This window comes from Schistocerca piceifrons, unplaced genomic scaffold, assembly GCF_021461385.2.
Source record: "Schistocerca piceifrons isolate TAMUIC-IGC-003096 unplaced genomic scaffold, iqSchPice1.1 HiC_scaffold_231, whole genome shotgun sequence".
NCBI classification, from domain to species: Eukaryota; Metazoa; Arthropoda; class Insecta; order Orthoptera; family Acrididae; genus Schistocerca; species Schistocerca piceifrons.
In genome coordinates this window covers 1-22,119 of record NW_025728240.1, presented here as the reverse complement: position 1 = coordinate 22,119, position 22,119 = coordinate 1, and the positions used below count along the sequence as shown (strand labels likewise).

Sequence of the window (22,119 nt, the reverse complement as noted above, 5' to 3'; positions counted from 1 at the left end):
GTAAAATTGCTTGCTCTTACAGGCATTACTCGTTTAATGTGCTATATAGGTCACATAGTCGCACCAATATTCAGCCGTTTCATAGACATCTCGTTTTTAATACAAACGTAGAAACTACACCCCTGAGCCTATCGCTGTTACTTCCTCGGCGAGAAACGCTTATTACAGAAAATTTAGACTAAACGAAGGTTCCACCGAGATTCGAACTCGGATCGCTGGATTCAGAGTCCAGAGTGCTAACCGTTACACCATGGAACCAGACAGGAGAATGGGACTCGTAAATACACTTAGCAGTGTTCTGACGTACTTCAGACACTTCCTACTTGCATTTTTTAACATAATTGACACGATCGAGCATTATAAAACTTAATCTGGGCAATGTTTGCACTTGCAGCCGATGACTGCATTTCCTGTGCGTCTATATGGCAGCGCTGAGTAGCAGTGTGTGGAAACGAAAGACAGGGACGGACGTAAAGCAATCAGTACGAATAAGAAAGTATGCAGGGCCTCTGGTAGCTCAGTTGGTAGAGCGGTGGACTGTAGTGGAAGATTCACAGTTATCCATAGGTCGCTGGTTCAAATCCGGCCCAGAGGACTGTTTTTCTAATCTCAGGAGCAAAGAGGCTCCAGAGCATGCCCACTCGGTCAGAACCTCCCTATGTTTTAAACCTATTTTAAAGGAAATTCATTTGCTCAGCTTCTAGTAGCTAGTTGATAATCATGGGATTCTTAGCCTTCGTAGGATAATGATATTTCTTCGAATTATAGTAAAATTGCTTGCTCTTACAGGCATTACTCGTTTAATGTGCTATATAGGTCACATAGTCGCACCAATATTCAGCCGTTTCATAGACATCTCGTTTTTAATACAAACGTAGAAACTACACCCCTGAGCCTATCGCTGTTACTTCCTCGGCGAGAAACGCTTATTACAGAAAATTTAGACTAAACGAAGGTTCCACCGAGATTCGAACTCGGATCGCTGGATTCAGAGTCCAGAGTGCTAACCGTTACACCATGGAACCAGACAGGAGAATGGGACTCGTAAATACACTTAGCAGTGTTCTGACGTACTTCAGACACTTCCTACTTGCATTTTTTAACATAATTGACACGATCGAGCATTATAAAACTTAATCTGGGCAATGTTTGCACTTGCAGCCGATGACTGCATTTCCTGTGCGTCTATATGGCAGCGCTGAGTAGCAGTGTGTGGAAACGAAAGACAGGGACGGACGTAAAGCAATCAGTACGAATAAGAAAGTATGCAGGGCCTCTGGTAGCTCAGTTGGTAGAGCGGTGGACTGTAGTGGAAGATTCACAGTTATCCATAGGTCGCTGGTTCAAATCCGGCCCAGAGGACTGTTTTTCTAATCTCAGGAGCAAAGAGGCTCCAGAGCATGCCCACTCGGTCAGAACCTCCCTATGTTTTAAACCTATTTTAAAGGAAATTCATTTGCTCAGCTTCTAGTAGCTAGTTGATAATCATGGGATTCTTAGCCTTCGTAGGATAATGATATTTCTTCGAATTATAGTAAAATTGCTTGCTCTTACAGGCATTACTCGTTTAATGTGCTATATAGGTCACATAGTCGCACCAATATTCAGCCGTTTCATAGACATCTCGTTTTTAATACAAACGTAGAAACTACACCCCTGAGCCTATCGCTGTTACTTCCTCGGCGAGAAACGCTTATTACAGAAAATTTAGACTAAACGAAGGTTCCACCGAGATTCGAACTCGGATCGCTGGATTCAGAGTCCAGAGTGCTAACCGTTACACCATGGAACCAGACAGGAGAATGGGACTCGTAAATACACTTAGCAGTGTTCTGACGTACTTCAGACACTTCCTACTTGCATTTTTTAACATAATTGACACGATCGAGCATTATAAAACTTAATCTGGGCAATGTTTGCACTTGCAGCCGATGACTGCATTTCCTGTGCGTCTATATGGCAGCGCTGAGTAGCAGTGTGTGGAAACGAAAGACAGGGACGGACGTAAAGCAATCAGTACGAATAAGAAAGTATGCAGGGCCTCTGGTAGCTCAGTTGGTAGAGCGGTGGACTGTAGTGGAAGATTCACAGTTATCCATAGGTCGCTGGTTCAAATCCGGCCCAGAGGACTGTTTTTCTAATCTCAGGAGCAAAGAGGCTCCAGAGCATGCCCACTCGGTCAGAACCTCCCTATGTTTTAAACCTATTTTAAAGGAAATTCATTTGCTCAGCTTCTAGTAGCTAGTTGATAATCATGGGATTCTTAGCCTTCGTAGGATAATGATATTTCTTCGAATTATAGTAAAATTGCTTGCTCTTACAGGCATTACTCGTTTAATGTGCTATATAGGTCACATAGTCGCACCAATATTCAGCCGTTTCATAGACATCTCGTTTTTAATACAAACGTAGAAACTACACCCCTGAGCCTATCGCTGTTACTTCCTCGGCGAGAAACGCTTATTACAGAAAATTTAGACTAAACGAAGGTTCCACCGAGATTCGAACTCGGATCGCTGGATTCAGAGTCCAGAGTGCTAACCGTTACACCATGGAACCAGACAGGAGAATGGGACTCGTAAATACACTTAGCAGTGTTCTGACGTACTTCAGACACTTCCTACTTGCATTTTTTAACATAATTGACACGATCGAGCATTATAAAACTTAATCTGGGCAATGTTTGCACTTGCAGCCGATGACTGCATTTCCTGTGCGTCTATATGGCAGCGCTGAGTAGCAGTGTGTGGAAACGAAAGACAGGGACGGACGTAAAGCAATCAGTACGAATAAGAAAGTATGCAGGGCCTCTGGTAGCTCAGTTGGTAGAGCGGTGGACTGTAGTGGAAGATTCACAGTTATCCATAGGTCGCTGGTTCAAATCCGGCCCAGAGGACTGTTTTTCTAATCTCAGGAGCAAAGAGGCTCCAGAGCATGCCCACTCGGTCAGAACCTCCCTATGTTTTAAACCTATTTTAAAGGAAATTCATTTGCTCAGCTTCTAGTAGCTAGTTGATAATCATGGGATTCTTAGCCTTCGTAGGATAATGATATTTCTTCGAATTATAGTAAAATTGCTTGCTCTTACAGGCATTACTCGTTTAATGTGCTATATAGGTCACATAGTCGCACCAATATTCAGCCGTTTCATAGACATCTCGTTTTTAATACAAACGTAGAAACTACACCCCTGAGCCTATCGCTGTTACTTCCTCGGCGAGAAACGCTTATTACAGAAAATTTAGACTAAACGAAGGTTCCACCGAGATTCGAACTCGGATCGCTGGATTCAGAGTCCAGAGTGCTAACCGTTACACCATGGAACCAGACAGGAGAATGGGACTCGTAAATACACTTAGCAGTGTTCTGACGTACTTCAGACACTTCCTACTTGCATTTTTTAACATAATTGACACGATCGAGCATTATAAAACTTAATCTGGGCAATGTTTGCACTTGCAGCCGATGACTGCATTTCCTGTGCGTCTATATGGCAGCGCTGAGTAGCAGTGTGTGGAAACGAAAGACAGGGACGGACGTAAAGCAATCAGTACGAATAAGAAAGTATGCAGGGCCTCTGGTAGCTCAGTTGGTAGAGCGGTGGACTGTAGTGGAAGATTCACAGTTATCCATAGGTCGCTGGTTCAAATCCGGCCCAGAGGACTGTTTTTCTAATCTCAGGAGCAAAGAGGCTCCAGAGCATGCCCACTCGGTCAGAACCTCCCTATGTTTTAAACCTATTTTAAAGGAAATTCATTTGCTCAGCTTCTAGTAGCTAGTTGATAATCATGGGATTCTTAGCCTTCGTAGGATAATGATATTTCTTCGAATTATAGTAAAATTGCTTGCTCTTACAGGCATTACTCGTTTAATGTGCTATATAGGTCACATAGTCGCACCAATATTCAGCCGTTTCATAGACATCTCGTTTTTAATACAAACGTAGAAACTACACCCCTGAGCCTATCGCTGTTACTTCCTCGGCGAGAAACGCTTATTACAGAAAATTTAGACTAAACGAAGGTTCCACCGAGATTCGAACTCGGATCGCTGGATTCAGAGTCCAGAGTGCTAACCGTTACACCATGGAACCAGACAGGAGAATGGGACTCGTAAATACACTTAGCAGTGTTCTGACGTACTTCAGACACTTCCTACTTGCATTTTTTAACATAATTGACACGATCGAGCATTATAAAACTTAATCTGGGCAATGTTTGCACTTGCAGCCGATGACTGCATTTCCTGTGCGTCTATATGGCAGCGCTGAGTAGCAGTGTGTGGAAACGAAAGACAGGGACGGACGTAAAGCAATCAGTACGAATAAGAAAGTATGCAGGGCCTCTGGTAGCTCAGTTGGTAGAGCGGTGGACTGTAGTGGAAGATTCACAGTTATCCATAGGTCGCTGGTTCAAATCCGGCCCAGAGGACTGTTTTTCTAATCTCAGGAGCAAAGAGGCTCCAGAGCATGCCCACTCGGTCAGAACCTCCCTATGTTTTAAACCTATTTTAAAGGAAATTCATTTGCTCAGCTTCTAGTAGCTAGTTGATAATCATGGGATTCTTAGCCTTCGTAGGATAATGATATTTCTTCGAATTATAGTAAAATTGCTTGCTCTTACAGGCATTACTCGTTTAATGTGCTATATAGGTCACATAGTCGCACCAATATTCAGCCGTTTCATAGACATCTCGTTTTTAATACAAACGTAGAAACTACACCCCTGAGCCTATCGCTGTTACTTCCTCGGCGAGAAACGCTTATTACAGAAAATTTAGACTAAACGAAGGTTCCACCGAGATTCGAACTCGGATCGCTGGATTCAGAGTCCAGAGTGCTAACCGTTACACCATGGAACCAGACAGGAGAATGGGACTCGTAAATACACTTAGCAGTGTTCTGACGTACTTCAGACACTTCCTACTTGCATTTTTTAACATAATTGACACGATCGAGCATTATAAAACTTAATCTGGGCAATGTTTGCACTTGCAGCCGATGACTGCATTTCCTGTGCGTCTATATGGCAGCGCTGAGTAGCAGTGTGTGGAAACGAAAGACAGGGACGGACGTAAAGCAATCAGTACGAATAAGAAAGTATGCAGGGCCTCTGGTAGCTCAGTTGGTAGAGCGGTGGACTGTAGTGGAAGATTCACAGTTATCCATAGGTCGCTGGTTCAAATCCGGCCCAGAGGACTGTTTTTCTAATCTCAGGAGCAAAGAGGCTCCAGAGCATGCCCACTCGGTCAGAACCTCCCTATGTTTTAAACCTATTTTAAAGGAAATTCATTTGCTCAGCTTCTAGTAGCTAGTTGATAATCATGGGATTCTTAGCCTTCGTAGGATAATGATATTTCTTCGAATTATAGTAAAATTGCTTGCTCTTACAGGCATTACTCGTTTAATGTGCTATATAGGTCACATAGTCGCACCAATATTCAGCCGTTTCATAGACATCTCGTTTTTAATACAAACGTAGAAACTACACCCCTGAGCCTATCGCTGTTACTTCCTCGGCGAGAAACGCTTATTACAGAAAATTTAGACTAAACGAAGGTTCCACCGAGATTCGAACTCGGATCGCTGGATTCAGAGTCCAGAGTGCTAACCGTTACACCATGGAACCAGACAGGAGAATGGGACTCGTAAATACACTTAGCAGTGTTCTGACGTACTTCAGACACTTCCTACTTGCATTTTTTAACATAATTGACACGATCGAGCATTATAAAACTTAATCTGGGCAATGTTTGCACTTGCAGCCGATGACTGCATTTCCTGTGCGTCTATATGGCAGCGCTGAGTAGCAGTGTGTGGAAACGAAAGACAGGGACGGACGTAAAGCAATCAGTACGAATAAGAAAGTATGCAGGGCCTCTGGTAGCTCAGTTGGTAGAGCGGTGGACTGTAGTGGAAGATTCACAGTTATCCATAGGTCGCTGGTTCAAATCCGGCCCAGAGGACTGTTTTTCTAATCTCAGGAGCAAAGAGGCTCCAGAGCATGCCCACTCGGTCAGAACCTCCCTATGTTTTAAACCTATTTTAAAGGAAATTCATTTGCTCAGCTTCTAGTAGCTAGTTGATAATCATGGGATTCTTAGCCTTCGTAGGATAATGATATTTCTTCGAATTATAGTAAAATTGCTTGCTCTTACAGGCATTACTCGTTTAATGTGCTATATAGGTCACATAGTCGCACCAATATTCAGCCGTTTCATAGACATCTCGTTTTTAATACAAACGTAGAAACTACACCCCTGAGCCTATCGCTGTTACTTCCTCGGCGAGAAACGCTTATTACAGAAAATTTAGACTAAACGAAGGTTCCACCGAGATTCGAACTCGGATCGCTGGATTCAGAGTCCAGAGTGCTAACCGTTACACCATGGAACCAGACAGGAGAATGGGACTCGTAAATACACTTAGCAGTGTTCTGACGTACTTCAGACACTTCCTACTTGCATTTTTTAACATAATTGACACGATCGAGCATTATAAAACTTAATCTGGGCAATGTTTGCACTTGCAGCCGATGACTGCATTTCCTGTGCGTCTATATGGCAGCGCTGAGTAGCAGTGTGTGGAAACGAAAGACAGGGACGGACGTAAAGCAATCAGTACGAATAAGAAAGTATGCAGGGCCTCTGGTAGCTCAGTTGGTAGAGCGGTGGACTGTAGTGGAAGATTCACAGTTATCCATAGGTCGCTGGTTCAAATCCGGCCCAGAGGACTGTTTTTCTAATCTCAGGAGCAAAGAGGCTCCAGAGCATGCCCACTCGGTCAGAACCTCCCTATGTTTTAAACCTATTTTAAAGGAAATTCATTTGCTCAGCTTCTAGTAGCTAGTTGATAATCATGGGATTCTTAGCCTTCGTAGGATAATGATATTTCTTCGAATTATAGTAAAATTGCTTGCTCTTACAGGCATTACTCGTTTAATGTGCTATATAGGTCACATAGTCGCACCAATATTCAGCCGTTTCATAGACATCTCGTTTTTAATACAAACGTAGAAACTACACCCCTGAGCCTATCGCTGTTACTTCCTCGGCGAGAAACGCTTATTACAGAAAATTTAGACTAAACGAAGGTTCCACCGAGATTCGAACTCGGATCGCTGGATTCAGAGTCCAGAGTGCTAACCGTTACACCATGGAACCAGACAGGAGAATGGGACTCGTAAATACACTTAGCAGTGTTCTGACGTACTTCAGACACTTCCTACTTGCATTTTTTAACATAATTGACACGATCGAGCATTATAAAACTTAATCTGGGCAATGTTTGCACTTGCAGCCGATGACTGCATTTCCTGTGCGTCTATATGGCAGCGCTGAGTAGCAGTGTGTGGAAACGAAAGACAGGGACGGACGTAAAGCAATCAGTACGAATAAGAAAGTATGCAGGGCCTCTGGTAGCTCAGTTGGTAGAGCGGTGGACTGTAGTGGAAGATTCACAGTTATCCATAGGTCGCTGGTTCAAATCCGGCCCAGAGGACTGTTTTTCTAATCTCAGGAGCAAAGAGGCTCCAGAGCATGCCCACTCGGTCAGAACCTCCCTATGTTTTAAACCTATTTTAAAGGAAATTCATTTGCTCAGCTTCTAGTAGCTAGTTGATAATCATGGGATTCTTAGCCTTCGTAGGATAATGATATTTCTTCGAATTATAGTAAAATTGCTTGCTCTTACAGGCATTACTCGTTTAATGTGCTATATAGGTCACATAGTCGCACCAATATTCAGCCGTTTCATAGACATCTCGTTTTTAATACAAACGTAGAAACTACACCCCTGAGCCTATCGCTGTTACTTCCTCGGCGAGAAACGCTTATTACAGAAAATTTAGACTAAACGAAGGTTCCACCGAGATTCGAACTCGGATCGCTGGATTTAGAGTCCAGAGTGCTAACCGTTACACCATGGAACCAGACAGGAGAATGGGACTCGTAAATACACTTAGCAGTGTTCTGACGTACTTCAGACACTTCCTACTTGCATTTTTTAACATAATTGACACGATCGAGCATTATAAAACTTAATCTGGGCAATGTTTGCACTTGCAGCCGATGACTGCATTTCCTGTGCGTCTATATGGCAGCGCTGAGTAGCAGTGTGTGGAAACGAAAGACAGGGACGGACGTAAAGCAATCAGTACGAATAAGAAAGTATGCAGGGCCTCTGGTAGCTCAGTTGGTAGAGCGGTGGACTGTAGTGGAAGATTCACAGTTATCCATAGGTCGCTGGTTCAAATCCGGCCCAGAGGACTGTTTTTCTAATCTCAGGAGCAAAGAGGCTCCAGAGCATGCCCACTCGGTCAGAACCTCCCTATGTTTTAAACCTATTTTAAAGGAAATTCATTTGCTCAGCTTCTAGTAGCTAGTTGATAATCATGGGATTCTTAGCCTTCGTAGGATAATGATATTTCTTCGAATTATAGTAAAATTGCTTGCTCTTACAGGCATTACTCGTTTAATGTGCTATATAGGTCACATAGTCGCACCAATATTCAGCCGTTTCATAGACATCTCGTTTTTAATACAAACGTAGAAACTACACCCCTGAGCCTATCGCTGTTACTTCCTCGGCGAGAAACGCTTATTACAGAAAATTTAGACTAAACGAAGGTTCCACCGAGATTCGAACTCGGATCGCTGGATTCAGAGTCCAGAGTGCTAACCGTTACACCATGGAACCAGACAGGAGAATGGGACTCGTAAATACACTTAGCAGTGTTCTGACGTACTTCAGACACTTCCTACTTGCATTTTTTAACATAATTGACACGATCGAGCATTATAAAACTTAATCTGGGCAATGTTTGCACTTGCAGCCGATGACTGCATTTCCTGTGCGTCTATATGGCAGCGCTGAGTAGCAGTGTGTGGAAACGAAAGACAGGGACGGACGTAAAGCAATCAGTACGAATAAGAAAGTATGCAGGGCCTCTGGTAGCTCAGTTGGTAGAGCGGTGGACTGTAGTGGAAGATTCACAGTTATCCATAGGTCGCTGGTTCAAATCCGGCCCAGAGGACTGTTTTTCTAATCTCAGGAGCAAAGAGGCTCCAGAGCATGCCCACTCGGTCAGAACCTCCCTATGTTTTAAACCTATTTTAAAGGAAATTCATTTGCTCAGCTTCTAGTAGCTAGTTGATAATCATGGGATTCTTAGCCTTCGTAGGATAATGATATTTCTTCGAATTATAGTAAAATTGCTTGCTCTTACAGGCATTACTCGTTTAATGTGCTATATAGGTCACATAGTCGCACCAATATTCAGCCGTTTCATAGACATCTCGTTTTTAATACAAACGTAGAAACTACACCCCTGAGCCTATCGCTGTTACTTCCTCGGCGAGAAACGCTTATTACAGAAAATTTAGACTAAACGAAGGTTCCACCGAGATTCGAACTCGGATCGCTGGATTCAGAGTCCAGAGTGCTAACCGTTACACCATGGAACCAGACAGGAGAATGGGACTCGTAAATACACTTAGCAGTGTTCTGACGTACTTCAGACACTTCCTACTTGCATTTTTTAACATAATTGACACGATCGAGCATTATAAAACTTAATCTGGGCAATGTTTGCACTTGCAGCCGATGACTGCATTTCCTGTGCGTCTATATGGCAGCGCTGAGTAGCAGTGTGTGGAAACGAAAGACAGGGACGGACGTAAAGCAATCAGTACGAATAAGAAAGTATGCAGGGCCTCTGGTAGCTCAGTTGGTAGAGCGGTGGACTGTAGTGGAAGATTCACAGTTATCCATAGGTCGCTGGTTCAAATCCGGCCCAGAGGACTGTTTTTCTAATCTCAGGAGCAAAGAGGCTCCAGAGCATGCCCACTCGGTCAGAACCTCCCTATGTTTTAAACCTATTTTAAAGGAAATTCATTTGCTCAGCTTCTAGTAGCTAGTTGATAATCATGGGATTCTTAGCCTTCGTAGGATAATGATATTTCTTCGAATTATAGTAAAATTGCTTGCTCTTACAGGCATTACTCGTTTAATGTGCTATATAGGTCACATAGTCGCACCAATATTCAGCCGTTTCATAGACATCTCGTTTTTAATACAAACGTAGAAACTACACCCCTGAGCCTATCGCTGTTACTTCCTCGGCGAGAAACGCTTATTACAGAAAATTTAGACTAAACGAAGGTTCCACCGAGATTCGAACTCGGATCGCTGGATTCAGAGTCCAGAGTGCTAACCGTTACACCATGGAACCAGACAGGAGAATGGGACTCGTAAATACACTTAGCAGTGTTCTGACGTACTTCAGACACTTCCTACTTGCATTTTTTAACATAATTGACACGATCGAGCATTATAAAACTTAATCTGGGCAATGTTTGCACTTGCAGCCGATGACTGCATTTCCTGTGCGTCTATATGGCAGCGCTGAGTAGCAGTGTGTGGAAACGAAAGACAGGGACGGACGTAAAGCAATCAGTACGAATAAGAAAGTATGCAGGGCCTCTGGTAGCTCAGTTGGTAGAGCGGTGGACTGTAGTGGAAGATTCACAGTTATCCATAGGTCGCTGGTTCAAATCCGGCCCAGAGGACTGTTTTTCTAATCTCAGGAGCAAAGAGGCTCCAGAGCATGCCCACTCGGTCAGAACCTCCCTATGTTTTAAACCTATTTTAAAGGAAATTCATTTGCTCAGCTTCTAGTAGCTAGTTGATAATCATGGGATTCTTAGCCTTCGTAGGATAATGATATTTCTTCGAATTATAGTAAAATTGCTTGCTCTTACAGGCATTACTCGTTTAATGTGCTATATAGGTCACATAGTCGCACCAATATTCAGCCGTTTCATAGACATCTCGTTTTTAATACAAACGTAGAAACTACACCCCTGAGCCTATCGCTGTTACTTCCTCGGCGAGAAACGCTTATTACAGAAAATTTAGACTAAACGAAGGTTCCACCGAGATTCGAACTCGGATCGCTGGATTCAGAGTCCAGAGTGCTAACCGTTACACCATGGAACCAGACAGGAGAATGGGACTCGTAAATACACTTAGCAGTGTTCTGACGTACTTCAGACACTTCCTACTTGCATTTTTTAACATAATTGACACGATCGAGCATTATAAAACTTAATCTGGGCAATGTTTGCACTTGCAGCCGATGACTGCATTTCCTGTGCGTCTATATGGCAGCGCTGAGTAGCAGTGTGTGGAAACGAAAGACAGGGACGGACGTAAAGCAATCAGTACGAATAAGAAAGTATGCAGGGCCTCTGGTAGCTCAGTTGGTAGAGCGGTGGACTGTAGTGGAAGATTCACAGTTATCCATAGGTCGCTGGTTCAAATCCGGCCCAGAGGACTGTTTTTCTAATCTCAGGAGCAAAGAGGCTCCAGAGCATGCCCACTCGGTCAGAACCTCCCTATGTTTTAAACCTATTTTAAAGGAAATTCATTTGCTCAGCTTCTAGTAGCTAGTTGATAATCATGGGATTCTTAGCCTTCGTAGGATAATGATATTTCTTCGAATTATAGTAAAATTGCTTGCTCTTACAGGCATTACTCGTTTAATGTGCTATATAGGTCACATAGTCGCACCAATATTCAGCCGTTTCATAGACATCTCGTTTTTAATACAAACGTAGAAACTACACCCCTGAGCCTATCGCTGTTACTTCCTCGGCGAGAAACGCTTATTACAGAAAATTTAGACTAAACGAAGGTTCCACCGAGATTCGAACTCGGATCGCTGGATTTAGAGTCCAGAGTGCTAACCGTTACACCATGGAACCAGACAGGAGAATGGGACTCGTAAATACACTTAGCAGTGTTCTGACGTACTTCAGACACTTCCTACTTGCATTTTTTAACATAATTGACACGATCGAGCATTATAAAACTTAATCTGGGCAATGTTTGCACTTGCAGCCGATGACTGCATTTCCTGTGCGTCTATATGGCAGCGCTGAGTAGCAGTGTGTGGAAACGAAAGACAGGGACGGACGTAAAGCAATCAGTACGAATAAGAAAGTATGCAGGGCCTCTGGTAGCTCAGTTGGTAGAGCGGTGGACTGTAGTGGAAGATTCACAGTTATCCATAGGTCGCTGGTTCAAATCCGGCCCAGAGGACTGTTTTTCTAATCTCAGGAGCAAAGAGGCTCCAGAGCATGCCCACTCGGTCAGAACCTCCCTATGTTTTAAACCTATTTTAAAGGAAATTCATTTGCTCAGCTTCTAGTAGCTAGTTGATAATCATGGGATTCTTAGCCTTCGTAGGATAATGATATTTCTTCGAATTATAGTAAAATTGCTTGCTCTTACAGGCATTACTCGTTTAATGTGCTATATAGGTCACATAGTCGCACCAATATTCAGCCGTTTCATAGACATCTCGTTTTTAATACAAACGTAGAAACTACACCCCTGAGCCTATCGCTGTTACTTCCTCGGCGAGAAACGCTTATTACAGAAAATTTAGACTAAACGAAGGTTCCACCGAGATTCGAACTCGGATCGCTGGATTCAGAGTCCAGAGTGCTAACCGTTACACCATGGAACCAGACAGGAGAATGGGACTCGTAAATACACTTAGCAGTGTTCTGACGTACTTCAGACACTTCCTACTTGCATTTTTTAACATAATTGACACGATCGAGCATTATAAAACTTAATCTGGGCAATGTTTGCACTTGCAGCCGATGACTGCATTTCCTGTGCGTCTATATGGCAGCGCTGAGTAGCAGTGTGTGGAAACGAAAGACAGGGACGGACGTAAAGCAATCAGTACGAATAAGAAAGTATGCAGGGCCTCTGGTAGCTCAGTTGGTAGAGCGGTGGACTGTAGTGGAAGATTCACAGTTATCCATAGGTCGCTGGTTCAAATCCGGCCCAGAGGACTGTTTTTCTAATCTCAGGAGCAAAGAGGCTCCAGAGCATGCCCACTCGGTCAGAACCTCCCTATGTTTTAAACCTATTTTAAAGGAAATTCATTTGCTCAGCTTCTAGTAGCTAGTTGATAATCATGGGATTCTTAGCCTTCGTAGGATAATGATATTTCTTCGAATTATAGTAAAATTGCTTGCTCTTACAGGCATTACTCGTTTAATGTGCTATATAGGTCACATAGTCGCACCAATATTCAGCCGTTTCATAGACATCTCGTTTTTAATACAAACGTAGAAACTACACCCCTGAGCCTATCGCTGTTACTTCCTCGGCGAGAAACGCTTATTACAGAAAATTTAGACTAAACGAAGGTTCCACCGAGATTCGAACTCGGATCGCTGGATTCAGAGTCCAGAGTGCTAACCGTTACACCATGGAACCAGACAGGAGAATGGGACTCGTAAATACACTTAGCAGTGTTCTGACGTACTTCAGACACTTCCTACTTGCATTTTTTAACATAATTGACACGATCGAGCATTATAAAACTTAATCTGGGCAATGTTTGCACTTGCAGCCGATGACTGCATTTCCTGTGCGTCTATATGGCAGCGCTGAGTAGCAGTGTGTGGAAACGAAAGACAGGGACGGACGTAAAGCAATCAGTACGAATAAGAAAGTATGCAGGGCCTCTGGTAGCTCAGTTGGTAGAGCGGTGGACTGTAGTGGAAGATTCACAGTTATCCATAGGTCGCTGGTTCAAATCCGGCCCAGAGGACTGTTTTTCTAATCTCAGGAGCAAAGAGGCTCCAGAGCATGCCCACTCGGTCAGAACCTCCCTATGTTTTAAACCTATTTTAAAGGAAATTCATTTGCTCAGCTTCTAGTAGCTAGTTGATAATCATGGGATTCTTAGCCTTCGTAGGATAATGATATTTCTTCGAATTATAGTAAAATTGCTTGCTCTTACAGGCATTACTCGTTTAATGTGCTATATAGGTCACATAGTCGCACCAATATTCAGCCGTTTCATAGACATCTCGTTTTTAATACAAACGTAGAAACTACACCCCTGAGCCTATCGCTGTTACTTCCTCGGCGAGAAACGCTTATTACAGAAAATTTAGACTAAACGAAGGTTCCACCGAGATTCGAACTCGGATCGCTGGATTCAGAGTCCAGAGTGCTAACCGTTACACCATGGAACCAGACAGGAGAATGGGACTCGTAAATACACTTAGCAGTGTTCTGACGTACTTCAGACACTTCCTACTTGCATTTTTTAACATAATTGACACGATCGAGCATTATAAAACTTAATCTGGGCAATGTTTGCACTTGCAGCCGATGACTGCATTTCCTGTGCGTCTATATGGCAGCGCTGAGTAGCAGTGTGTGGAAACGAAAGACAGGGACGGACGTAAAGCAATCAGTACGAATAAGAAAGTATGCAGGGCCTCTGGTAGCTCAGTTGGTAGAGCGGTGGACTGTAGTGGAAGATTCACAGTTATCCATAGGTCGCTGGTTCAAATCCGGCCCAGAGGACTGTTTTTCTAATCTCAGGAGCAAAGAGGCTCCAGAGCATGCCCACTCGGTCAGAACCTCCCTATGTTTTAAACCTATTTTAAAGGAAATTCATTTGCTCAGCTTCTAGTAGCTAGTTGATAATCATGGGATTCTTAGCCTTCGTAGGATAATGATATTTCTTCGAATTATAGTAAAATTGCTTGCTCTTACAGGCATTACTCGTTTAATGTGCTATATAGGTCACATAGTCGCACCAATATTCAGCCGTTTCATAGACATCTCGTTTTTAATACAAACGTAGAAACTACACCCCTGAGCCTATCGCTGTTACTTCCTCGGCGAGAAACGCTTATTACAGAAAATTTAGACTAAACGAAGGTTCCACCGAGATTCGAACTCGGATCGCTGGATTCAGAGTCCAGAGTGCTAACCGTTACACCATGGAACCAGACAGGAGAATGGGACTCGTAAATACACTTAGCAGTGTTCTGACGTACTTCAGACACTTCCTACTTGCATTTTTTAACATAATTGACACGATCGAGCATTATAAAACTTAATCTGGGCAATGTTTGCACTTGCAGCCGATGACTGCATTTCCTGTGCGTCTATATGGCAGCGCTGAGTAGCAGTGTGTGGAAACGAAAGACAGGGACGGACGTAAAGCAATCAGTACGAATAAGAAAGTATGCAGGGCCTCTGGTAGCTCAGTTGGTAGAGCGGTGGACTGTAGTGGAAGATTCACAGTTATCCATAGGTCGCTGGTTCAAATCCGGCCCAGAGGACTGTTTTTCTAATCTCAGGAGCAAAGAGGCTCCAGAGCATGCCCACTCGGTCAGAACCTCCCTATGTTTTAAACCTATTTTAAAGGAAATTCATTTGCTCAGCTTCTAGTAGCTAGTTGATAATCATGGGATTCTTAGCCTTCGTAGGATAATGATATTTCTTCGAATTATAGTAAAATTGCTTGCTCTTACAGGCATTACTCGTTTAATGTGCTATATAGGTCACATAGTCGCACCAATATTCAGCCGTTTCATAGACATCTCGTTTTTAATACAAACGTAGAAACTACACCCCTGAGCCTATCGCTGTTACTTCCTCGGCGAGAAACGCTTATTACAGAAAATTTAGACTAAACGAAGGTTCCACCGAGATTCGAACTCGGATCGCTGGATTTAGAGTCCAGAGTGCTAACCGTTACACCATGGAACCAGACAGGAGAATGGGACTCGTAAATACACTTAGCAGTGTTCTGACGTACTTCAGACACTTCCTACTTGCATTTTTTAACATAATTGACACGATCGAGCATTATAAAACTTAATCTGGGCAATGTTTGCACTTGCAGCCGATGACTGCATTTCCTGTGCGTCTATATGGCAGCGCTGAGTAGCAGTGTGTGGAAACGAAAGACAGGGACGGACGTAAAGCAATCAGTACGAATAAGAAAGTATGCAGGGCCTCTGGTAGCTCAGTTGGTAGAGCGGTGGACTGTAGTGGAAGATTCACAGTTATCCATAGGTCGCTGGTTCAAATCCGGCCCAGAGGACTGTTTTTCTAATCTCAGGAGCAAAGAGGCTCCAGAGCATGCCCACTCGGTCAGAACCTCCCTATGTTTTAAACCTATTTTAAAGGAAATTCATTTGCTCAGCTTCTAGTAGCTAGTTGATAATCATGGGATTCTTAGCCTTCGTAGGATAATGATATTTCTTCGAATTATAGTAAAATTGCTTGCTCTTACAGGCATTACTCGTTTAATGTGCTATATAGGTCACATAGTCGCACCAATATTCAGCCGTTTCATAGACATCTCGTTTTTAATACAAACGTAGAAACTACACCCCTGAGCCTATCGCTGTTACTTCCTCGGCGAGAAACGCTTATTACAGAAAATTTAGACTAAACGAAGGTTCCACCGAGATTCGAACTCGGATCGCTGGATTCAGAGTCCAGAGTGCTAACCGTTACACCATGGAACCAGACAGGAGAATGGGACTCGTAAATACACTTAGCAGTGTTCTGACGTACTTCAGACACTTCCTACTTGCATTTTTTAACATAATTGACACGATCGAGCATTATAAAACTTAATCTGGGCAATGTTTGCACTTGCAGCCGATGACTGCATTTCCTGTGCGTCTATATGGCAGCGCTGAGTAGCAGTGTGTGGAAACGAAAGACAGGGACGGACGTAAAGCAATCAGTACGAATAAGAAAGTATGCAGGGCCTCTGGTAGCTCAGTTGGTAGAGCGGTGGACTGTAGTGGAAGATTCACAGTTATCCATAGGTCGCTGGTTCAAATCCGGCCCAGAGGACTGTTTTTCTAATCTCAGGAGCAAAGAGGCTCCAGAGCATGCCCACTCGGTCAGAACCTCCCTATGTTTTAAACCTATTTTAAAGGAAATTCATTTGCTCAGCTTCTAGTAGCTAGTTGATAATCATGGGATTCTTAGCCTTCGTAGGATAATGATATTTCTTCGAATTATAGTAAAATTGCTTGCTCTTACAGGCATTACTCGTTTAATGTGCTATATAGGTCACATAGTCGCACCAATATTCAGCCGTTTCATAGACATCTCGTTTTTAATACAAACGTAGAAACTACACCCCTGAGCCTATCGCTGTTACTTCCTCGGCGAGAAACGCTTATTACAGAAAATTTAGACTAAACGAAGGTTCCACCGAGATTCGAACTCGGATCGCTGGATTCAGAGTCCAGAGTGCTAACCGTTACACCATGGAACCAGACAGGAGAATGGGACTCGTAAATACACTTAGCAGTGTTCTGACGTACTTCAGACACTTCCTACTTGCATTTTTTAACATAATTGACACGATCGAGCATTATAAAACTTAATCTGGGCAATGTTTGCACTTGCAGCCGATGACTGCATTTCCTGTGCGTCTATATGGCAGCGCTGAGTAGCAGTGTGTGGAAACGAAAGACAGGGACGGACGTAAAGCAATCAGTACGAATAAGAAAGTATGCAGGGCCTCTGGTAGCTCAGTTGGTAGAGCGGTGGACTGTAGTGGAAGATTCACAGTTATCCATAGGTCGCTGGTTCAAATCCGGCCCAGAGGACTGTTTTTCTAATCTCAGGAGCAAAGAGGCTCCAGAGCATGCCCACTCGGTCAGAACCTCCCTATGTTTTAAACCTATTTTAAAGGAAATTCATTTGCTCAGCTTCTAGTAGCTAGTTGATAATCATGGGATTCTTAGCCTTCGTAGGATAATGATATTTCTTCGAATTATAGTAAAATTGCTTGCTCTTACAGGCATTACTCGTTTAATGTGCTATATAGGTCACATAGTCGCACCAATATTCAGCCGTTTCATAGACATCTCGTTTTTAATACAAACGTAGAAACTACACCCCTGAGCCTATCGCTGTTACTTCCTCGGCGAGAAACGCTTATTACAGAAAATTTAGACTAAACGAAGGTTCCACCGAGATTCGAACTCGGATCGCTGGATTCAGAGTCCAGAGTGCTAACCGTTACACCATGGAACCAGACAGGAGAATGGGACTCGTAAATACACTTAGCAGTGTTCTGACGTACTTCAGACACTTCCTACTTGCATTTTTTAACATAATTGACACGATCGAGCATTATAAAACTTAATCTGGGCAATGTTTGCACTTGCAGCCGATGACTGCATTTCCTGTGCGTCTATATGGCAGCGCTGAGTAGCAGTGTGTGGAAACGAAAGACAGGGACGGACGTAAAGCAATCAGTACGAATAAGAAAGTATGCAGGGCCTCTGGTAGCTCAGTTGGTAGAGCGGTGGACTGTAGTGGAAGATTCACAGTTATCCATAGGTCGCTGGTTCAAATCCGGCCCAGAGGACTGTTTTTCTAATCTCAGGAGCAAAGAGGCTCCAGAGCATGCCCACTCGGTCAGAACCTCCCTATGTTTTAAACCTATTTTAAAGGAAATTCATTTGCTCAGCTTCTAGTAGCTAGTTGATAATCATGGGATTCTTAGCCTTCGTAGGATAATGATATTTCTTCGAATTATAGTAAAATTGCTTGCTCTTACAGGCATTACTCGTTTAATGTGCTATATAGGTCACATAGTCGCACCAATATTCAGCCGTTTCATAGACATCTCGTTTTTAATACAAACGTAGAAACTACACCCCTGAGCCTATCGCTGTTACTTCCTCGGCGAGAAACGCTTATTACAGAAAATTTAGACTAAACGAAGGTTCCACCGAGATTCGAACTCGGATCGCTGGATTCAGAGTCCAGAGTGCTAACCGTTACACCATGGAACCAGACAGGAGAATGGGACTCGTAAATACACTTAGCAGTGTTCTGACGTACTTCAGACACTTCCTACTTGCATTTTTTAACATAATTGACACGATCGAGCATTATAAAACTTAATCTGGGCAATGTTTGCACTTGCAGCCGATGACTGCATTTCCTGTGCGTCTATATGGCAGCGCTGAGTAGCAGTGTGTGGAAACGAAAGACAGGGACGGACGTAAAGCAATCAGTACGAATAAGAAAGTATGCAGGGCCTCTGGTAGCTCAGTTGGTAGAGCGGTGGACTGTAGTGGAAGATTCACAGTTATCCATAGGTCGCTGGTTCAAATCCGGCCCAGAGGACTGTTTTTCTAATCTCAGGAGCAAAGAGGCTCCAGAGCATGCCCACTCGGTCAGAACCTCCCTATGTTTTAAACCTATTTTAAAGGAAATTCATTTGCTCAGCTTCTAGTAGCTAGTTGATAATCATGGGATTCTTAGCCTTCGTAGGATAATGATATTTCTTCGAATTATAGTAAAATTGCTTGCTCTTACAGGCATTACTCGTTTAATGTGCTATATAGGTCACATAGTCGCACCAATATTCAGCCGTTTCATAGACATCTCGTTTTTAATACAAACGTAGAAGAAACTACACCCCTGAGCCTATCGCTGTTACTTCCTCGGCGAGAAACGCTTATTACAGAAAATTTAGACTAAACGAAGGTTCCACCGAGATTCGAACTCGGATCGCTGGATTCAGAGTCCAGAGTGCTAACCGTTACACCATGGAACCAGACAGGAGAATGGGACTCGTAAATACACTTAGCAGTGTTCTGACGTACTTCAGACACTTCCTACTTGCATTTTTTAACATAATTGACACGATCGAGCATTATAAAACTTAATCTGGGCAATGTTTGCACTTGCAGCCGATGACTGCATTTCCTGTGCGTCTATATGGCAGCGCTGAGTAGCAGTGTGTGGAAACGAAAGACAGGGACGGACGTAAAGCAATCAGTACGAATAAGAAAGTATGCAGGGCCTCTGGTAGCTCAGTTGGTAGAGCGGTGGACTGTAGTGGAAGATTCACAGTTATCCATAGGTCGCTGGTTCAAATCCGGCCCAGAGGACTGTTTTTCTAATCTCAGGAGCAAAGAGGCTCCAGAGCATGCCCACTCGGTCAGAACCTCCCTATGTTTTAAACCTATTTTAAAGGAAATTCATTTGCTCAGCTTCTAGTAGCTAGTTGATAATCATGGGATTCTTAGCCTTCGTAGGATAATGATATTTCTTCGAATTATAGTAAAATTGCTTGCTCTTACAGGCATTACTCGTTTAATGTGCTATATAGGTCACATAGTCGCACCAATATTCAGCCGTTTCATAGACATCTCGTTTTTAATACAAACCGTAGAAACTACACCCCTGAGCCTATCGCTGTTACTTCCTCGGCGAGAAACGCTTATTACAGAAAATTTAGACTAAACGAAGGTTCCACCGAGATTCGAACTCGGATCGCTGGATTCAGAGTCCAGAGTGCTAACCGTTACACCATGGAACCAGACAGGAGAATGGGACTCGTAAATACACTTAGCAGTGTTCTGACGTACTTCAGACACTTCCTACTTGCATTTTTTAACATAATTGACACGATCGAGCATTATAAAACTTAATCTGGGCAATGTTTGCACTTGCAGCCGATGACTGCATTTCCTGTGCGTCTATATGGCAGCGCTGAGTAGCAGTGTGTGGAAACGAAAGACAGGGACGGACGTAAAGCAATCAGTACGAATAAGAAAGTATGCAGGGCCTCTGGTAGCTCAGTTGGTAGAGCGGTGGACTGTAGTGGAAGATTCACAGTTATCCATAGGTCGCTGGTTCAAAATCCGGCCCAGAGGACTGTTTTTTCTAATCTCAGGAGCAAAGAGGCTCCAGAGCATGCCCACTCGGTCAGAACCTCCCTATGTTTTAAACCTATTTTAAGGAAATTCATTTGCTCAGCTTCTAGTAGCTAGTTGATAATCATGGGATTCTTAGCCTTCGTAGGATAATGATATTTCTTCGAATTATAGTAAAATTGCTTGCTCTTACAGGCATTACTCGTTTAATGTGCTATATAGGTCACATAGTCGCACCAATATTCAGCCGTTTCATAGACATCTCGTTTTTAATACAAACGTAGAAACTACACCCCTGAGCCTATCGCTGTTACTTCCTCGGCGAGAAACGCTTATTACAGAAAATTTAGACTAAACGAAGGTTCCACCGAGATTCGAACTCGGATCGCTGGATTCAGAGTCCAGAGTGCTAACCGTTACACCATGGAACCAGACAGGAGAATGGGACTCGTAAATTACACTTAGCAGTGTTCTGACGTACTTCAGACACTTCCTACTTGCATTTTTTAACATAATTGACACGATCGAGCATTATAAAACTTAATCTGGGCAATGTTTGCACTTGCAGCCGATGACTGCATTTCCTGTGCGTCTATATGGCAGCGCTGAGTAGCAGTGTGTGGAAACGAAAGACAGGGACGGACGTAAAGCAATCAGTACGAATAAGAAAGTATGCAGGGCCTCTGGTAGCTCAGTTGGTAGAGCGGTGGACTGTAGTGGAAGATTCACAGTTATCCATAGGTCGCTGGTTCAAATCCGGCCAGAGGACTGTTTTTCTAATCTCAGGAGCAAAGAGGCTCCAGAGCATGCCCACTCGGTCAGAACCTCCCTATGTTTTAAACCTATTTTAAAGGAAATTCATTTGCTCAGCTTCTAGTAGCTAGTTGATAATCATGGGATTCTTAGCCTTCGTAGGATAATGATATTTCTTCGAATTATAGTAAAATTGCTTGCTCTTACAGGCATTACTCGTTTAATGTGCTATATAGGTCACATAGTCGCACCAATATTCAGCCGTTTCATAGACATCTCGTTTTTAATACAAACGTAGAAACTACACCCCTGAGCCTATCGCTGTTACTTCCTCGGCGAGAAACGCTTATTACAGAAAATTTAGACTAAACGAAGGTTCCACCGAGATTCGAACTCGGATCGCTGGATTCAGAGTCCAGAGTGCTAACCGTTACACCATGGAACCAGACAGGAGAATGGGACTCGTAAATACACTTAGCAGTGTTCTGACGTACTTCAGACACTTCCTACTTGCATTTTTTAACATAATTGACACGATCGAGCATTATAAAACTTAATCTGGGCAATGTTTGCACTTGCAGCCGATGACTGCATTTCCTGTGCGTCTATATGGCAGCGCTGAGTAGCAGTGTGTGGAAACGAAAGACAGGGACGGACGTAAAGCAATCAGTACGAATAAGAAAGTATGCAGGGCCTCTGGTAGCTCAGTTGGTAGAGCGGTGGACTGTAGTGGAAGATTCACAGTTATCCATAGGTCGCTGGTTCAAATCCGGCCCAGAGGACTGTTTTTCTAATCTCAGGAGCAAAGAGGCTCCAGAGCATGCC

The 22,119-nt window shown here is 43.3% G+C and overlaps 55 non-coding genes across 55 annotated transcripts; 29 read left to right on the top strand and 26 right to left on the bottom strand.

Annotated features, from left to right (window-relative positions):
• Positions 1 to 186: 186 nt before the first annotated feature.
• Trnaq-cug lies at positions 187 to 258 on the bottom strand. The gene has a single exon. It is a non-coding gene; the product is annotated as a tRNA-Gln (tRNA).
• Positions 259 to 506: 248 nt separating this feature from the next.
• Positions 507 to 595, top strand: Trnay-gua. The gene is given in 2 exon segments: positions 507 to 543; positions 560 to 595. It is a non-coding gene; the product is annotated as a tRNA-Tyr (tRNA).
• Positions 596 to 953: 358 nt separating this feature from the next.
• Positions 954 to 1,025, bottom strand: Trnaq-cug. The gene has a single exon. It is a non-coding gene; the product is annotated as a tRNA-Gln (tRNA).
• A 248-nt stretch (positions 1,026 to 1,273) lies between these two features.
• Positions 1,274 to 1,362, top strand: Trnay-gua. The gene is given in 2 exon segments: positions 1,274 to 1,310; positions 1,327 to 1,362. It is a non-coding gene; the product is annotated as a tRNA-Tyr (tRNA).
• A 358-nt stretch (positions 1,363 to 1,720) lies between these two features.
• Trnaq-cug lies at positions 1,721 to 1,792 on the bottom strand. Its single transcript has one exon. It is a non-coding gene; the product is annotated as a tRNA-Gln (tRNA).
• A 248-nt stretch (positions 1,793 to 2,040) lies between these two features.
• On the top strand, positions 2,041 to 2,129 carry Trnay-gua. Its single transcript is given in 2 exon segments — positions 2,041 to 2,077; positions 2,094 to 2,129. It is a non-coding gene; the product is annotated as a tRNA-Tyr (tRNA).
• Positions 2,130 to 2,487: 358 nt separating this feature from the next.
• On the bottom strand, positions 2,488 to 2,559 carry Trnaq-cug. Its single transcript has one exon. It is a non-coding gene; the product is annotated as a tRNA-Gln (tRNA).
• A 248-nt stretch (positions 2,560 to 2,807) lies between these two features.
• Trnay-gua lies at positions 2,808 to 2,896 on the top strand. The gene is given in 2 exon segments: positions 2,808 to 2,844; positions 2,861 to 2,896. It is a non-coding gene; the product is annotated as a tRNA-Tyr (tRNA).
• A 358-nt stretch (positions 2,897 to 3,254) lies between these two features.
• Trnaq-cug lies at positions 3,255 to 3,326 on the bottom strand. Its single transcript has one exon. It is a non-coding gene; the product is annotated as a tRNA-Gln (tRNA).
• A 248-nt stretch (positions 3,327 to 3,574) lies between these two features.
• Positions 3,575 to 3,663, top strand: Trnay-gua. The gene is given in 2 exon segments: positions 3,575 to 3,611; positions 3,628 to 3,663. It is a non-coding gene; the product is annotated as a tRNA-Tyr (tRNA).
• Positions 3,664 to 4,021: 358 nt separating this feature from the next.
• Trnaq-cug lies at positions 4,022 to 4,093 on the bottom strand. Its single transcript has one exon. It is a non-coding gene; the product is annotated as a tRNA-Gln (tRNA).
• Positions 4,094 to 4,341: 248 nt separating this feature from the next.
• Trnay-gua lies at positions 4,342 to 4,430 on the top strand. Its single transcript is given in 2 exon segments — positions 4,342 to 4,378; positions 4,395 to 4,430. It is a non-coding gene; the product is annotated as a tRNA-Tyr (tRNA).
• A 358-nt stretch (positions 4,431 to 4,788) lies between these two features.
• On the bottom strand, positions 4,789 to 4,860 carry Trnaq-cug. The gene has a single exon. It is a non-coding gene; the product is annotated as a tRNA-Gln (tRNA).
• Positions 4,861 to 5,108: 248 nt separating this feature from the next.
• On the top strand, positions 5,109 to 5,197 carry Trnay-gua. The gene is given in 2 exon segments: positions 5,109 to 5,145; positions 5,162 to 5,197. It is a non-coding gene; the product is annotated as a tRNA-Tyr (tRNA).
• Positions 5,198 to 5,555: 358 nt separating this feature from the next.
• On the bottom strand, positions 5,556 to 5,627 carry Trnaq-cug. The gene has a single exon. It is a non-coding gene; the product is annotated as a tRNA-Gln (tRNA).
• Positions 5,628 to 5,875: 248 nt separating this feature from the next.
• Trnay-gua lies at positions 5,876 to 5,964 on the top strand. Its single transcript is given in 2 exon segments — positions 5,876 to 5,912; positions 5,929 to 5,964. It is a non-coding gene; the product is annotated as a tRNA-Tyr (tRNA).
• Positions 5,965 to 6,322: 358 nt separating this feature from the next.
• Positions 6,323 to 6,394, bottom strand: Trnaq-cug. The gene has a single exon. It is a non-coding gene; the product is annotated as a tRNA-Gln (tRNA).
• Positions 6,395 to 6,642: 248 nt separating this feature from the next.
• Positions 6,643 to 6,731, top strand: Trnay-gua. The gene is given in 2 exon segments: positions 6,643 to 6,679; positions 6,696 to 6,731. It is a non-coding gene; the product is annotated as a tRNA-Tyr (tRNA).
• Positions 6,732 to 7,089: 358 nt separating this feature from the next.
• Trnaq-cug lies at positions 7,090 to 7,161 on the bottom strand. The gene has a single exon. It is a non-coding gene; the product is annotated as a tRNA-Gln (tRNA).
• Positions 7,162 to 7,409: 248 nt separating this feature from the next.
• Positions 7,410 to 7,498, top strand: Trnay-gua. Its single transcript is given in 2 exon segments — positions 7,410 to 7,446; positions 7,463 to 7,498. It is a non-coding gene; the product is annotated as a tRNA-Tyr (tRNA).
• A 678-nt stretch (positions 7,499 to 8,176) lies between these two features.
• On the top strand, positions 8,177 to 8,265 carry Trnay-gua. The gene is given in 2 exon segments: positions 8,177 to 8,213; positions 8,230 to 8,265. It is a non-coding gene; the product is annotated as a tRNA-Tyr (tRNA).
• A 358-nt stretch (positions 8,266 to 8,623) lies between these two features.
• Trnaq-cug lies at positions 8,624 to 8,695 on the bottom strand. Its single transcript has one exon. It is a non-coding gene; the product is annotated as a tRNA-Gln (tRNA).
• A 248-nt stretch (positions 8,696 to 8,943) lies between these two features.
• On the top strand, positions 8,944 to 9,032 carry Trnay-gua. The gene is given in 2 exon segments: positions 8,944 to 8,980; positions 8,997 to 9,032. It is a non-coding gene; the product is annotated as a tRNA-Tyr (tRNA).
• A 358-nt stretch (positions 9,033 to 9,390) lies between these two features.
• Trnaq-cug lies at positions 9,391 to 9,462 on the bottom strand. The gene has a single exon. It is a non-coding gene; the product is annotated as a tRNA-Gln (tRNA).
• A 248-nt stretch (positions 9,463 to 9,710) lies between these two features.
• On the top strand, positions 9,711 to 9,799 carry Trnay-gua. Its single transcript is given in 2 exon segments — positions 9,711 to 9,747; positions 9,764 to 9,799. It is a non-coding gene; the product is annotated as a tRNA-Tyr (tRNA).
• Positions 9,800 to 10,157: 358 nt separating this feature from the next.
• On the bottom strand, positions 10,158 to 10,229 carry Trnaq-cug. The gene has a single exon. It is a non-coding gene; the product is annotated as a tRNA-Gln (tRNA).
• Positions 10,230 to 10,477: 248 nt separating this feature from the next.
• On the top strand, positions 10,478 to 10,566 carry Trnay-gua. Its single transcript is given in 2 exon segments — positions 10,478 to 10,514; positions 10,531 to 10,566. It is a non-coding gene; the product is annotated as a tRNA-Tyr (tRNA).
• Positions 10,567 to 10,924: 358 nt separating this feature from the next.
• On the bottom strand, positions 10,925 to 10,996 carry Trnaq-cug. The gene has a single exon. It is a non-coding gene; the product is annotated as a tRNA-Gln (tRNA).
• Positions 10,997 to 11,244: 248 nt separating this feature from the next.
• On the top strand, positions 11,245 to 11,333 carry Trnay-gua. The gene is given in 2 exon segments: positions 11,245 to 11,281; positions 11,298 to 11,333. It is a non-coding gene; the product is annotated as a tRNA-Tyr (tRNA).
• Positions 11,334 to 12,011: 678 nt separating this feature from the next.
• Trnay-gua lies at positions 12,012 to 12,100 on the top strand. The gene is given in 2 exon segments: positions 12,012 to 12,048; positions 12,065 to 12,100. It is a non-coding gene; the product is annotated as a tRNA-Tyr (tRNA).
• A 358-nt stretch (positions 12,101 to 12,458) lies between these two features.
• Trnaq-cug lies at positions 12,459 to 12,530 on the bottom strand. Its single transcript has one exon. It is a non-coding gene; the product is annotated as a tRNA-Gln (tRNA).
• A 248-nt stretch (positions 12,531 to 12,778) lies between these two features.
• On the top strand, positions 12,779 to 12,867 carry Trnay-gua. The gene is given in 2 exon segments: positions 12,779 to 12,815; positions 12,832 to 12,867. It is a non-coding gene; the product is annotated as a tRNA-Tyr (tRNA).
• A 358-nt stretch (positions 12,868 to 13,225) lies between these two features.
• Positions 13,226 to 13,297, bottom strand: Trnaq-cug. The gene has a single exon. It is a non-coding gene; the product is annotated as a tRNA-Gln (tRNA).
• Positions 13,298 to 13,545: 248 nt separating this feature from the next.
• Trnay-gua lies at positions 13,546 to 13,634 on the top strand. Its single transcript is given in 2 exon segments — positions 13,546 to 13,582; positions 13,599 to 13,634. It is a non-coding gene; the product is annotated as a tRNA-Tyr (tRNA).
• A 358-nt stretch (positions 13,635 to 13,992) lies between these two features.
• Trnaq-cug lies at positions 13,993 to 14,064 on the bottom strand. Its single transcript has one exon. It is a non-coding gene; the product is annotated as a tRNA-Gln (tRNA).
• A 248-nt stretch (positions 14,065 to 14,312) lies between these two features.
• Positions 14,313 to 14,401, top strand: Trnay-gua. The gene is given in 2 exon segments: positions 14,313 to 14,349; positions 14,366 to 14,401. It is a non-coding gene; the product is annotated as a tRNA-Tyr (tRNA).
• A 358-nt stretch (positions 14,402 to 14,759) lies between these two features.
• On the bottom strand, positions 14,760 to 14,831 carry Trnaq-cug. Its single transcript has one exon. It is a non-coding gene; the product is annotated as a tRNA-Gln (tRNA).
• A 248-nt stretch (positions 14,832 to 15,079) lies between these two features.
• Positions 15,080 to 15,168, top strand: Trnay-gua. The gene is given in 2 exon segments: positions 15,080 to 15,116; positions 15,133 to 15,168. It is a non-coding gene; the product is annotated as a tRNA-Tyr (tRNA).
• Positions 15,169 to 15,846: 678 nt separating this feature from the next.
• Positions 15,847 to 15,935, top strand: Trnay-gua. Its single transcript is given in 2 exon segments — positions 15,847 to 15,883; positions 15,900 to 15,935. It is a non-coding gene; the product is annotated as a tRNA-Tyr (tRNA).
• A 358-nt stretch (positions 15,936 to 16,293) lies between these two features.
• On the bottom strand, positions 16,294 to 16,365 carry Trnaq-cug. Its single transcript has one exon. It is a non-coding gene; the product is annotated as a tRNA-Gln (tRNA).
• A 248-nt stretch (positions 16,366 to 16,613) lies between these two features.
• Trnay-gua lies at positions 16,614 to 16,702 on the top strand. Its single transcript is given in 2 exon segments — positions 16,614 to 16,650; positions 16,667 to 16,702. It is a non-coding gene; the product is annotated as a tRNA-Tyr (tRNA).
• Positions 16,703 to 17,060: 358 nt separating this feature from the next.
• Trnaq-cug lies at positions 17,061 to 17,132 on the bottom strand. Its single transcript has one exon. It is a non-coding gene; the product is annotated as a tRNA-Gln (tRNA).
• Positions 17,133 to 17,380: 248 nt separating this feature from the next.
• Positions 17,381 to 17,469, top strand: Trnay-gua. The gene is given in 2 exon segments: positions 17,381 to 17,417; positions 17,434 to 17,469. It is a non-coding gene; the product is annotated as a tRNA-Tyr (tRNA).
• Positions 17,470 to 17,827: 358 nt separating this feature from the next.
• Positions 17,828 to 17,899, bottom strand: Trnaq-cug. The gene has a single exon. It is a non-coding gene; the product is annotated as a tRNA-Gln (tRNA).
• A 248-nt stretch (positions 17,900 to 18,147) lies between these two features.
• Trnay-gua lies at positions 18,148 to 18,236 on the top strand. The gene is given in 2 exon segments: positions 18,148 to 18,184; positions 18,201 to 18,236. It is a non-coding gene; the product is annotated as a tRNA-Tyr (tRNA).
• A 358-nt stretch (positions 18,237 to 18,594) lies between these two features.
• Positions 18,595 to 18,666, bottom strand: Trnaq-cug. Its single transcript has one exon. It is a non-coding gene; the product is annotated as a tRNA-Gln (tRNA).
• Positions 18,667 to 18,914: 248 nt separating this feature from the next.
• On the top strand, positions 18,915 to 19,003 carry Trnay-gua. The gene is given in 2 exon segments: positions 18,915 to 18,951; positions 18,968 to 19,003. It is a non-coding gene; the product is annotated as a tRNA-Tyr (tRNA).
• Positions 19,004 to 19,364: 361 nt separating this feature from the next.
• On the bottom strand, positions 19,365 to 19,436 carry Trnaq-cug. Its single transcript has one exon. It is a non-coding gene; the product is annotated as a tRNA-Gln (tRNA).
• A 248-nt stretch (positions 19,437 to 19,684) lies between these two features.
• On the top strand, positions 19,685 to 19,773 carry Trnay-gua. Its single transcript is given in 2 exon segments — positions 19,685 to 19,721; positions 19,738 to 19,773. It is a non-coding gene; the product is annotated as a tRNA-Tyr (tRNA).
• A 359-nt stretch (positions 19,774 to 20,132) lies between these two features.
• On the bottom strand, positions 20,133 to 20,204 carry Trnaq-cug. The gene has a single exon. It is a non-coding gene; the product is annotated as a tRNA-Gln (tRNA).
• A 248-nt stretch (positions 20,205 to 20,452) lies between these two features.
• Positions 20,453 to 20,542, top strand: Trnay-gua. Its single transcript is given in 2 exon segments — positions 20,453 to 20,489; positions 20,506 to 20,542. It is a non-coding gene; the product is annotated as a tRNA-Tyr (tRNA).
• Positions 20,543 to 20,900: 358 nt separating this feature from the next.
• On the bottom strand, positions 20,901 to 20,972 carry Trnaq-cug. Its single transcript has one exon. It is a non-coding gene; the product is annotated as a tRNA-Gln (tRNA).
• Positions 20,973 to 21,220: 248 nt separating this feature from the next.
• Trnay-gua lies at positions 21,221 to 21,311 on the top strand. Its single transcript is given in 2 exon segments — positions 21,221 to 21,258; positions 21,275 to 21,311. It is a non-coding gene; the product is annotated as a tRNA-Tyr (tRNA).
• Positions 21,312 to 21,667: 356 nt separating this feature from the next.
• Positions 21,668 to 21,739, bottom strand: Trnaq-cug. Its single transcript has one exon. It is a non-coding gene; the product is annotated as a tRNA-Gln (tRNA).
• Positions 21,740 to 21,987: 248 nt separating this feature from the next.
• On the top strand, positions 21,988 to 22,076 carry Trnay-gua. The gene is given in 2 exon segments: positions 21,988 to 22,024; positions 22,041 to 22,076. It is a non-coding gene; the product is annotated as a tRNA-Tyr (tRNA).
• Positions 22,077 to 22,119: the final 43 nt, after the last annotated feature.